The sequence below is a fragment of the Elgaria multicarinata genome, chromosome 13 (genome assembly GCF_023053635.1).
Source record: "Elgaria multicarinata webbii isolate HBS135686 ecotype San Diego chromosome 13, rElgMul1.1.pri, whole genome shotgun sequence".
In the NCBI taxonomy this organism is placed as follows: Eukaryota; Metazoa; Chordata; class Lepidosauria; order Squamata; family Anguidae; genus Elgaria; species Elgaria multicarinata.
The window spans coordinates 25,511,695-25,523,709 of NC_086183.1; positions in this window are offsets into that span (position 1 = coordinate 25,511,695).

The window sequence follows — 12,015 nt, forward strand, 5'->3', positions numbered from 1 at the left end:
TGAAAGAACGTGCTTGGGTATGATAGGGTGACCATATGAGGAGGAGGACAGGGCTCCTGTATCTTCAACAGTTGCTTGGAAAAGGGAATTTCAGCAGGTGTCATTTGTATGCCTGCAGCACCTGGTGAAATTCCCTCTTCATCACAACAGTTAAAGTGCAGGAGCTATACTAGAGTGACCAGATTTAAAAGAGGGCAGGGCAGCTGCAGCTTTTCACTGCTGTGAGGAAGAAGAAATTTCTCCAGGTTCTCCATATATACCAATGACAACTGCTGAAATTCCCTTTTCAATACAACTGTTAAAGATACAGGAGCCCTGTCCTCCTTTTCATATGGTCACCCTAGGGTATGAGGCCCATGGGCTAGGAGCCCTACCCCCTGACACGGGCACGGTCTGTTGGAAGGGATGGTTGCACATACAAATGCATTTGTGGAAACTCCTCCAAGGAAAGAGGGAGCCAATTTGGCTTAATCCCCACCCACACCCAAGGAGAGGAGCTCTATGTGCCTGCATCGACACCGACTGCACTGAAGGCGGCGCCCTGCATAATGGCTGGGGATAATGGGGCTTATAGTCCAACTCAGCTGAGCAGACTCCTCGTTGGGGAAGGCCTTGTGCCGCTGCAAATAAGAAACCAAATGCTAGAAAGTCGCCAATGGCAAACCCCCGGCAGCGCTACGTCCCCGCCCAAATCCCTTGTGACATCAGAGGCAGTGTGGCTTAGTGGTTGGGTGTTTGGACTGGGACTCGGGAGACTTCGGATTCTGGTCCCGATTCAGCCTTGAAGCTCCCTGGCTGTTTGGGCCCGTCCCAGACGTTCAGCCTAAACTACCCCAGATCCTCAGCCTTGGGTTCGGGGGGGGGGGGGAAGGGGGGGAAATAATAACAACAATATAAAATGCGTTTGGGGAAATAGTCCGGAGCGCGTGGCAATATGATGTAGTGCCAGTACCTACGAGGACATGGTGTGTGTTTTAAAAAAGGCAAAAAATCAGCACACGCAGATGTGTCGTTTCCCACTCTGATAACATTACATTTCCGTAGCCAGCGGAGGAAGAAGCCCGGGGCTTTGGAGGTTAAGACAAGCCGTTCTTAAAGGCGCAGCGCCACTTTCCTTTTAATTTCCTTAGGGCGCGACTCTAGGCGCGCGCGAACACACGCGAAGTCCTACAACTCCCTACAAAAATACTTTTCTGGACTTGTCTGGATTTTTTTTTTCCCTGCTGAAACGTGCACAGCGTGGTACCCTAAGGTAGCTAAAGCAAAGCCCTACAAAAGTCAATGTTGTGGGCTGTTCTCGCCTCTCTCTTTTTTCTGCTTAAACGTGCACAGCGTGGTGCCCTTATGGAAGCCTTTAAGAAGCCCCAGAACACCTCACAAAAGTCCTAGAGAAAAGTCCTACAACTCCCAGCATTCCCCAGCCAGCACGGTGGACGTTGTAGGACCTTTCCCTTTCTAAACGTGCATAGGATTACATAGAGCGACTATACAGAAAGGAGTGCAGGGCTCCTGTATCTTTAACAGTTGTATTGAAAAGGGAATTTCAGCAGGTGCCATTTGTACACACGCAGCACCTGGTGAATTGCCGTCTTCATCAAAACAGTTAAAGCTGCAGGAGCCTTGCCCTCTCGACTAGATACAAAAGTGGGCAGGGCTCCTGCAGCTTTAACTCTTGTGATGAAGAGGAAATTTCACCAGGTGCTGCATGCACACCAATGACAGCTGCTGAAATTCTCTTTCTATGCAACTGTTAAAGATACAGCAGCCCTGTCCTTTCCATATGGTCACCCTAGATTACACCCGTAATGTGATTAAATTAAAAACAGACCAAAATAATAATAATAATAAACCCAGCCAGGAAATAAGGGGGCGATCCCTAAAAACCAGACATTCAATAGGCGCGTCCCTGACTGGGGAAGCTGGACCTGTTGAATCCCTGCCTCTTTATTATTACTATTATTTATTTATATAGCACCATCAATGTACATGGTGCTGTACAGAGTAAAACAGTAAATAGCAAGACCCTGCCACGTAGGCTTACATTCTAATAAAATCATAATAAAACAATAAGGAGGGGAAGAGAATGCAAACAGGTACAGGGTAGGGTAAACAGGCACTGGGTAGGGTAAAACTAACAGTATAAAGTCAGAACTCTTAGGTCGAGGCAGGTGGGGCGACGCCGCTCAGATGCGCGCCTGATGAAAGCCGACTTATTAATACCTGCGGCCGGAGGACTCATTCATCAGGCTCATTACTCAGCCTCCCCCCGACGGGGCGGCGGCCATGATGAAGGCCGCCCGCTCGCTCCCGCCCCGCCGCCGTCCCCGGCAGCGCCGGACATCTCCCTCGCGCTCCTAATTGCGCATTAAGATGAGCCAGCCGGGCCTGGGGCCGCTTTGCCAGCGCCGAGCCGTCGGGGGAGCGGCGGGCCACGTGCTCGCGAGCCGCCGAGGCCCATTAGGCGCCCTAATTGATGCGCGCCCAGCTGTCTAAGCGCACGCAGCCACCCGCCAGTGAGCTATTAACTGATTAAGTTCCCTGCAGGCTGAGGACGCGGAAAGAGAGTCGAGGGAAGGGGGCTTGTTTAAATTATTTTAATTGTGAGGCTTAAGAACAGGGCGTGAAAGAATCTCGAAAATCCTCCCCCCCCCTCCAACCCGTTCCTGTTCTGACCACTGGGACACACTCTCATCGCGAGGGGATAGAGGTGTGCTGGTTCCAATTCTTTGCCATTAACAGGTAGGTACAGCATATCACCACCTCCAACCGCCCAGAAGTCCTGGGCTCCTACGAACCCTCTCCCTCTCCCTTCCCAGCGAACATCTTCACACCCTTTTGCAATCTGGCGCCCTCCGGATGAATTGGGCTACTACATCTACCATCATCCCCTAGCTGCATGTTAGACTCTTGGCTCCACAAGCAAATGCTTCAAACCAAAGGAGTCTGTGTTCTGTTCTGTGAGTAATCCATGACGGAGGGAGGGGAGGGAACGTGGGGGGAAGGAAGCTGGCAGGGGATGATGGGTGTTGTAGTGCAACACATCTAGAAGGTGCTGGCTTGTGGGAGGCTGCTTTAACCACTGAACCCACTCCTATAGTTTGCCGTGGCCAGGCATAAAATCCAAGAGTGTTGCCGTCCAGCATCTCCTACCATTTTCCTCCAAATTGCTGGGTGCTGCCAATGGAGCTAGGGAATGCCTCACACTCATTGCAGAATCCCTACACAGAGAACCACACCACACCTGCGCCCCATCATACTTGTTGATTGCATGCATGAGAAGTTTTCTTCCTGCACACGGGAACGTTGTGGCTTCCGAGGGCATGTGTACGCCCCCACGGTTTCCTCCGCAGAAGCGCTTTCTGCATTGAAGCGTCGTGGCGTGAAGTGGCAAGCATCAAAGAATCTAATGACCTGTGAAAAATCTATGAGCTTTTTGGCCCATAGTTCTTTCCCCCCAAAAAAATATAAAGGAAAAGATGGAGCTTCTGTGTTCAGGGGCAGTGTACCCCCTAATTATGAGTTTGCTAGGTCAGATCAAAGGAACGGCTGCCACTTTTGTGCCTTGTCTGTGAAGTAGCTGAGTGCTTCCAGGAGAGGCTTTTGCCTCATTCACAGAATTTTGTGGGAAATCCAAATGTAACCCTTCAAAGTTTTCCTATCACTTCTTCCCCCCACTTCCCCCCACCACCACAGAAAATCTATTAAGAAGTAAAAGGCTAATAGGTAATGCTAGGAGCCCTCCGTCTTTGAAGCACCCTGCATACCAGACAAAATGGGCTTTGGGTCAGATTTAGCCAGCTGATTCTTACTGAGTCCTTTTTCTTTGATCCCATGAAATCCTTTCTCCTGCTTCAGTTTCCCCATCTATGCAATGGTGCTATTGAGTCATCTGCCTCTTATAGCTGAGAGAATAGCAGGAAAGGAGGGCTGGGCTTGGGGGCAGAATAAGACTTGTATGTTAAATGATCCCATATATATGTTTTGCAAGTGAGAATGTGCATTATCATGTATGGTGGTAGATGGAATCTGGGAGACGGGATGGGGAGGCTGAACCCTATTCCATCCCCCTTTTTGGTTGTGGGGCAAAATCCATCATGAGAGGGAGCTCATTTTTAAGAAGTTCTACATCGTCTTAGGCATGGTTATGATATTTCTGCGGATTATGGCATTTTTGCGGAGATGGCTCTGGAAAGGCAATTTTTGTTAATATTACTGTTGTTATTATATTGTTTAAGAAAGATTATTAACATTAATATTAATAGCCTTTCTAAAACACCTAATAATCATAATAAGTTAAAGGAAGTGGAGCTGGGTTTAGAAAGGCAGTGATCATTCTGTAGTGACCGTAGAGAAGAGGGAAACGAGAGGTCTCTTTAGGGATCCCACGGGCTTACCTTAGTAGTGGTGCTGTCTGCCTCCGCAACAGGTTAGCCAGGCAGTGAGATTTGGCCGCTGTCCCCTCTGTCCATCGGTCAGGAGATGATATGGGCGATTTTCCCAGCTGCCCAGGAGTGCAAGATGCTGTTTGATCCAGACCCAGGGAGCCTACCCACATTCCCAGCGCTGTGGATTGAGTGTGGGAGAAGCAGATTAGCTGTTCCCTGTGAGAAGGCTTTGGGATCGCTTGCATGTGTATATATATATATTTGTGTGTGTGTGTGTAAGAGAGAGTTGGAGAGAGAGAGGGAGGGAGGGAGGGAGGGAGACCAGGCTGATGTTGAAGGGAGCAAGCTGGTCTATATGCAGAGACACTCAGCTGCCCAATCCGATGGATGAGATGGGAAGGGGTGTCTCCCTTGCGCCGGGTGGATGTGATCGCACAACTCACCCCATCAAATCTCCCCCTCACTCCCTCTCCTGCAATTTGTAAGGTAATGACAGCAACGTGATTGTGATCATCTGGAGTTCAGCGCTCAGCAGTCAAGGGGAGCTCAGCCACAAACTCACTCGGTGGCTAATCTCTGAGCAATCGCTGCTTTTGAAGGGACTGGACTCTTGGGGGGGGGAAGGCATAAAGATGTACAAACAAGTCGTTGTTTATTTCATTTCTATACTGCCCAATAGCTGAAGCTTTCTGGGTGGTTTACAACCATTCCTAGCACAATAAAAAAACAGCATTAGAGGTACAGTTTAAAAGGCAGCACAAAAAATTAAATATACAAAATTTAAAACAATTCAGACAGCTCAAAACAGTTTCGATAAAATACTAGAACTGTTTAGATGACTGTTTAAATGCCCCCATTGTATGACCTGAAATTCCTAGGCGTCAAGGGCCATTTTGACTTAGCGCCGAAAGGATGAAGGTCTTGACGCCAGGCATTGAGCCTCAAGATCCCACCCTGTTTGGTAATTTTATTTGTTTATCATGTTTATATCCTGCCTTTCACAAGTAGCCTTCAAAGTGGCTTATGATAAGAAACCACAATGAAAATGTCTAAAAAAACTTAAGGAAGACACTACACTGCAACCCTTGCCCATGGTGATTTCTCCCTGTGAGAAATTGCTTGGAAAATTCTTCTTCCCCCGGAGAAATTTGGTGAAATTGTGCCCCTCCCCTGCTGCCGCCGCCGCCAAGTTCTCTGCCCATAAATAGGGTGAAGAATTTCAAGCACAGTTATAGCAATAAGCTTCAATAAGTGAATGCACTTTCAACCCACACCTTTGTGCGGTGCTCCAGTTTTACCACAGAAAGAGCGCTCCTTTGTGTATACCTTGGCCGCTATAGGAAAGTCTGCTTTTTCAGAAAAACAAAACCCAGCAATTTAGGCCTAAACCTGGTTTTTCAAGTACTTTTGTCACTCCCAAGACCAATTCTGTCAGATTTTTGGTTGCAGCGGGAAGAATATAATTTGAGTCAAAACACCTGCCTCTTTCCAAATTGCCCAACTGCTCCTATTTAGTTCAGCTTGCTCTGAACCAATCCCCTGTCCTTGTAAATAATAATACTTATTATCTACATAGCACCTCTTCTTTATTGACTAAGTGCAACAAGACCTTTACATAAATTATCTCAGCAAAGCTTAACGCCTTTCTCGAAAATAGAGGGACAAATGTATTCTGTGTGGTAAAGTAATGCTGCCTCCTCAAGTGGTCATTTTGCAATGCTACGGGGGTGTGTGTGTGGGGGGATGTCAGTTCCTTGGAATTTATAGTAATTTCTCTGTTTGTGCTTTATAGTGTGAGTGTGTAGATATATATTTGGAGAACCTAAGCAGGTACAGGTGAAGGAGCAGGTGCGTAGCTTGGGAGTCCTCCTAGATCGATCCTTGTCACTGGAGGCCCAAGTGGACTCTGTGGCGCGGAGTATTTGGGGCTAGCTTCGGCTGATCTGCCAGCTACGGCCTTTCTTGGACAAGGGCAACCTAGCTGCAGTAGTGCATGCACTGGTAACTTCCCGATTAGACTACTGCAATGCACTCTACGTGGGGCTGCCCTTGAAGATGACTCGGAAGTTGCGGCTAGTGCAAAATGCAGCAGCTAGACTGCTGGCAGGCACATCTTACAGAGACCTCATAACACCGGTCTTAAAGGAATTGCACTGGCTGCCTATACGCTTCCGGTCAGAATTCAAGGTGCTGGTAATGACATTTAAAGCCCAAAACGGCTTGGGGCCTCGATGCTTGAGGGAGCGCCTCTCCCTATATATGCCTGCCCGAGACTTGAGATCTGTTGGAGGAGTCCTCCTCCGCATCCCACCAATGCAACACATACACTATGATGGGACAAGGGAGAGGGCTTTCTCTGTGGTGGCACCCCGACTGTGGAATTATTATTATTATTATTATTATTATTATTATTATTATTATTAATTTATGTATATAGCACCATCAATAAATAATAATAATAATAATAATAATAATAATAATAATAATAATAATAATAATTTCACAGTGCCCTCCCCTTGGAGGCCTGACTGGCGCCAAAGCTGACTTTATTCCAGCGCCAAGTAAAAACATAGCTCTTTAACAAAGCCTTTGTTGGATAAATTCACCAAGCTCACACATTGTTTTAACTGTTTTTCATTGTTTTTACTGCTTTTAAGTTACATACTGGTTTTAACTTGATTAATGGTTTAATTTGTTTTTAGCTGTGTATATTTATTGTTTTATATTGTATGATTTTATTTGTACGCTGCCCTGAGACTCTAGTGATATAGGGCGGGATACAAATGTTTTAAATAAATAAACACCCTCCAGATGTTTTGGATGAACTCCCATCAGCCACAGCAAGCATTCCCAATGGTCAAGTTACTGGGAGTTTTAGTCCAAAACATGTGGAGTGCACCAGGCTGGGTTGAAAACATTTTTGCACATCACACTTTGAGGAAAGCAGTCTGGTTTCTCCCTAGCAAATTTGGGGAAGGACTGTAGCTCAGTGGTTAGAGCATATGCTTTCTGTGCAGGAGATCCCAGGTTCAAGCCTCAGCATCTCCACTTAAAAGGATCAGGCAGCAGGGGATGGGAAAAACCCTGCCCAAGTTCCTGGAGAGCCGCTGCCAGTCAGTGTGGGCAATACTGAGGTAGGTGGGCAAATAATCTGACTTTGTAGGCAAGGTGAGCGTCAGGGTAGGCGTGGCCAGGCGGTTGCTGAGGGCCCACACCCCAGCAGGGGCCCGCTGGCATGAGCTCTTGGAGTTGCTTCCCCCTTTTTATCATTGCAACCTGCTTCTTCACCTGCCCGTTGCTTTGACCCAGACAAGGTGAAAGGAGGAGCAGGAGATGCCACCAGGAGAGGCTGGTGCCTCCGATTTCGAGGTGGGTTGTGAATCCATTCTGGGTTTCAGCCAGAACCAGCCAGAACTCTAAAGGAGCTATCCAAAGTGCTGCTCCCTATCCCCAAAATGGGTTCAGCACCTTGGATAGCTCTCTTACAATTCTGGCTGTTTCTGAATGGAAACCAGAACGGATTTCCTCTCTATTCAGCCCTGGTTAGGCCTCATCTAGAGTATTGCGTCCAATTCTGGGCTCCACAATTCAAGAAGGATGCAGGCAAGCTGGAGCGTGTTCAGAGGAGGGCAACCAGGATGATCAGGGGCCTGGAAACAAAGCCCTATGAAGAGAGACTGAAAGAACTGGGCATGTTTAGCCTGGAGAAGAGGAGATTGAGGGGAGACATGATAGCACTCTTCAAATACTTAAAAGGTTGTCACACAGAGGAGGGCCAGGATCTCTTCTCGATCCTCCCAGAGTGCAGGACACGGAATAATGGGCTCAAGTTCAAGGAAGCCAGATTCCAGCTGGACATCAGGAAAAACTTCCTGACTGTTAGAGCGGTGCGACAATGGAATGAGTTCCCTAGGGAGGTTGTGGGCTCTCCCACACTAGAGGCCTTCAAGAGGCAGCTGGACAACCATCTGTCAGGGATGCTTTAGGGTGGATTCCTGCATTGAGCAGGGGGTTGGACTCGATGGCCTTGTAGGCCCCTTCCAACTCTGCTATTCTGTGATTCTATGATTCTATGATTTAGAGCCCCACTGAAATTGGAGCCACCAGCCTCCACTGGATGTCACTGTTTACCTCCTCTCTGGCTTTCAAGTAAGCAAGTAATAGCAAAGAAGACAAAGAGAATGAGGAGCAATAGCAGGTGGTGACAATGGTGGTAGAGTCGCTGGGACCCTGCTTCTGGCTGGCACCCTTAGCTGGCACTTGACACCCTTACAGTCTGCATGAACGTCCCATCTCTTAGCCGGGATTGACTCTATTTTTGAATACAACAAGTCCTCAAGAAAATCAGGGTATTACATAATTCAAAAAGGACTTGATGACCTCTCAAGAGGTTGTTTCTTAGCTCCGAAAGCTCAGCCGAATCAAGTTTGCTCCTAATTTTTTCTCCTTTTATCAGTTGTCAGCTCACGGTGATTATCCAAAGGATACAAAATCAGGGATCTGAAACCTTCTGCAACATGTGTTGCATGTGAGCCTTAGAGTAGGGAGACTTGAGGAGTGCAGTCTTTACCATGCAAACTGACCTCATCTGAACATCCTCGACTAACATGTGGCTCGGAATGCTGTTATCCTTCAGTTTTTGCCCTTTTCCAAAATTTGCAACACAGTTCTAGGCTCAAAAAAACTTTGGTTCTTGATTCTTTGTGAACATTAAAAGCAAATACACAAAAATTTTAAACCATCAAATGCATAAAAACAACAATATTCATTTAAAACAGCTATTCTGGGGTCAGTTAAAAACTCAGCATATGTTGTTAACTCCATGGGGGAAGAGAAAAGTCTTGACCTGGCACCAAAAGATAACAATGTTGGTGACAGGCGAGCCTCGTCGGGGAGCTCTTTCCATAATTGGGGGGCCACCACTAAAAAGGCCCTCTTCCTTGTTGCCATCCTCTGAGCTTCCCTCGGAGTAGGCACTCAGAGGAGGACCTTAGATGTTGAGCGTAGTGTACAGGTAGGTTCATGTCAGGAGAGGCATTCCATCAGGAAGTGTGGTCCCAAGCCTTGTAAAGCTTTATAGGTTACAACCAGCACCTTGAATTGGGCTCAGAAACGTACAGGCAGCCAATGCAAACAGGCCAGAGTCAGTCTTATATGCTGGTTCCAGTTGTCAATCTGGCCGCCATCTTCAAAGGCAGCCCCACATAGAATGCATTGCAGTAATCTAATTTGGAGGCTACCAGAGCATGGACTACTGAAGCTAGGTTATCCCTGTCCAGATAGGGGCGTAGCTGGGCCACCAACCGAAGTGCCACCAAGGCCACCTGAGCCTACCTCAAGGTTGCCACCAGCTTTCTGGACTCTTGATCATAAGTAGGGATTGATGGTGCTATATAAATTAATAATAATAATAATAATAATAATAATAATAATAATAATAATAATATGTGAATGAGTGTCGTTTGATATTGCTGAGATTCTCCATAAATTCAAGTTGTGGATTTAGTCAGCAGGGGAAATTTGTGTGAATTCAGGAAATTTGTGCAAAATCGAACTGGGGGAGTTTTGCAAACTGAACTTGAGAAGAACCCTGCTGGATCAGAAGTTGAATTTGGCTGTCAGGCGGAAAGGGATTTTCCACCCCTGCTCGACAGTTTTATCAGCTTCTTCGGACAGGCTTATGATGCAAAAACTACAGGAAACGCCGGAGCCTAGTGCTTCCTGTTTCTCCCCATCACCATAACGCCTGAAATAGACCTTTCGCGTTTCCTGATTTAGGAACAGCTGACACGGTCACCCTATTTGGTGACAGAGACGTCAGCTCCGTTCTGGATGTCGTGATGGGGTGGAGAAAACGCCCCAGCAGGAGATGAAAAAAAAAAATAGCAAACGATAGAACTCACTGAGCGGCAATAGGAGTGAATTGACGCTAAAATCAAAGACTACACCTCCACCCTTTCTATTTTGTGGCACCCCCAGATGCAGGTGGCTCCCACCCTGCTGCGTGGCAGGACCGGGCCTGCCAAAGATGCCACCTCGGCTGCAGCGTTGAAAATGGATGGAATGAAATGTCGTGGGGTCAGCACTGGGGGGCCTTTAGCAGCCATTTACACCTCCTTCAGAGCTGTTAACGCCATGTTACCACATTATCCGTCAATCCTCTAGCTTTAATGTGCGATGGGGATGTAAATCAATAGTGTGCCTGGCAACCGGAATAGAGGGAGGGGGCAGGGGGGTGCTGGTGCCAAAGCGTAGTCTTAACCCAGGTGGGTTCTGGCAAGCACACGGACACCTGGCTAATTATCAGATGGTTTAATAGGGGAGGCGGAACGGGGAAGGTTGTAGCCACCTGCGGAGGGACGTATGATATTTCTGCTTGTTTCTGTTTCAGCTTTGGCTGTAAATACACTTGTTCTTAAAAGGGAATACAAAAGGCCAGCAACTTTTGTGAGTGTGAGTGTGAGTGTGTGTGTGTGTGTGTGTGTGTGTGTGTGTGTGTGTGTGTGAGAGAGAGAGAGAGAGAGAGAGAGAGAGACAGAGACAGAGACAGAGACAGAGACAGAGACAGACAGACAGACAGACAGACAGACAGACAGACAGACAGGGACAGAGGTGGAATGGCGATGGCAAAGTAATGCAGGAGACTACATTGTAGCCATTTTCAGAAAATGTCCTCATGGATTCACCACGTCTTTGGTGGCAGGAGTGCAGCTACCTGTGCTGGTCACAGCCCCAATGCTGGCATGCCCCTCTAGCCACGCCCCAGATGCTGGCACATTCAGTTGAATGTCTGAAAGGACCCCCTGCCCACGTACAGCTGTACATAGCTATGGGCTTCCATGCCATCGGGAGACCCAAATGCACAGGGTTTCCAGTGGCTTAGAGTTCCCTACGTGTGTACAGTTGTATGCCCTTGGAGCAGTAGAAGGTGGCAGCCCTGATTTTGGTGGCGTTGTCATCCCACTGGGTTTGAGTCACAACCGGCCAGAACTCTAAAGGAGCTATCTAAAGTGCTGAACCCTAACCCCGATGTGGGTTCAGCACCTTGGACAGGTCTTTCGTGTGGCGCAGAGCGGTAAAGCAGCAGTTTCTGCAGCTGAAACTCTCCCCACGGCCTGAGTTCGATCCCAGCGGAAACTGGTTTCAGGCAGCCGGCTTGGGTCGACTCAGCCTTCCATCCTCCCGAGGTCAGTAAAATGAGTACCCAGCTAGCTGGGGGAAAGGTAATAATGGCCGGGGAAGGCAAGGGCAAGCCACCCCGCTATAAGGCCTGCCAAGAAAATGTCAGCGACTCCAAGAGTCAGTAATGACTCAGTGCTTGCACGAGAGGTTCCTTTCCTTTCCTTTCCTTAAATGCAACTGCTTAAACAGACAAAGACCACTTGGTGCCTTAAAGACTGACATATTTAGTGTGCAATCATAGGCATGTTTAGACTGAAATAAGTCCTACAGCTCCCAGAATCCCCCAGAATTGTGGGGATTATTTCTGTTGAAACATGCATATCATTGCATTCTTTTTATTGTGTACACTTTTTTGGACTTAGTCTACTTCATCAGATGCAACCGCAACCTCCACAATCACAGGATAAGCTTTCATGTTATGGCGTTTTCTTAGAAGTTTGTTAATGGT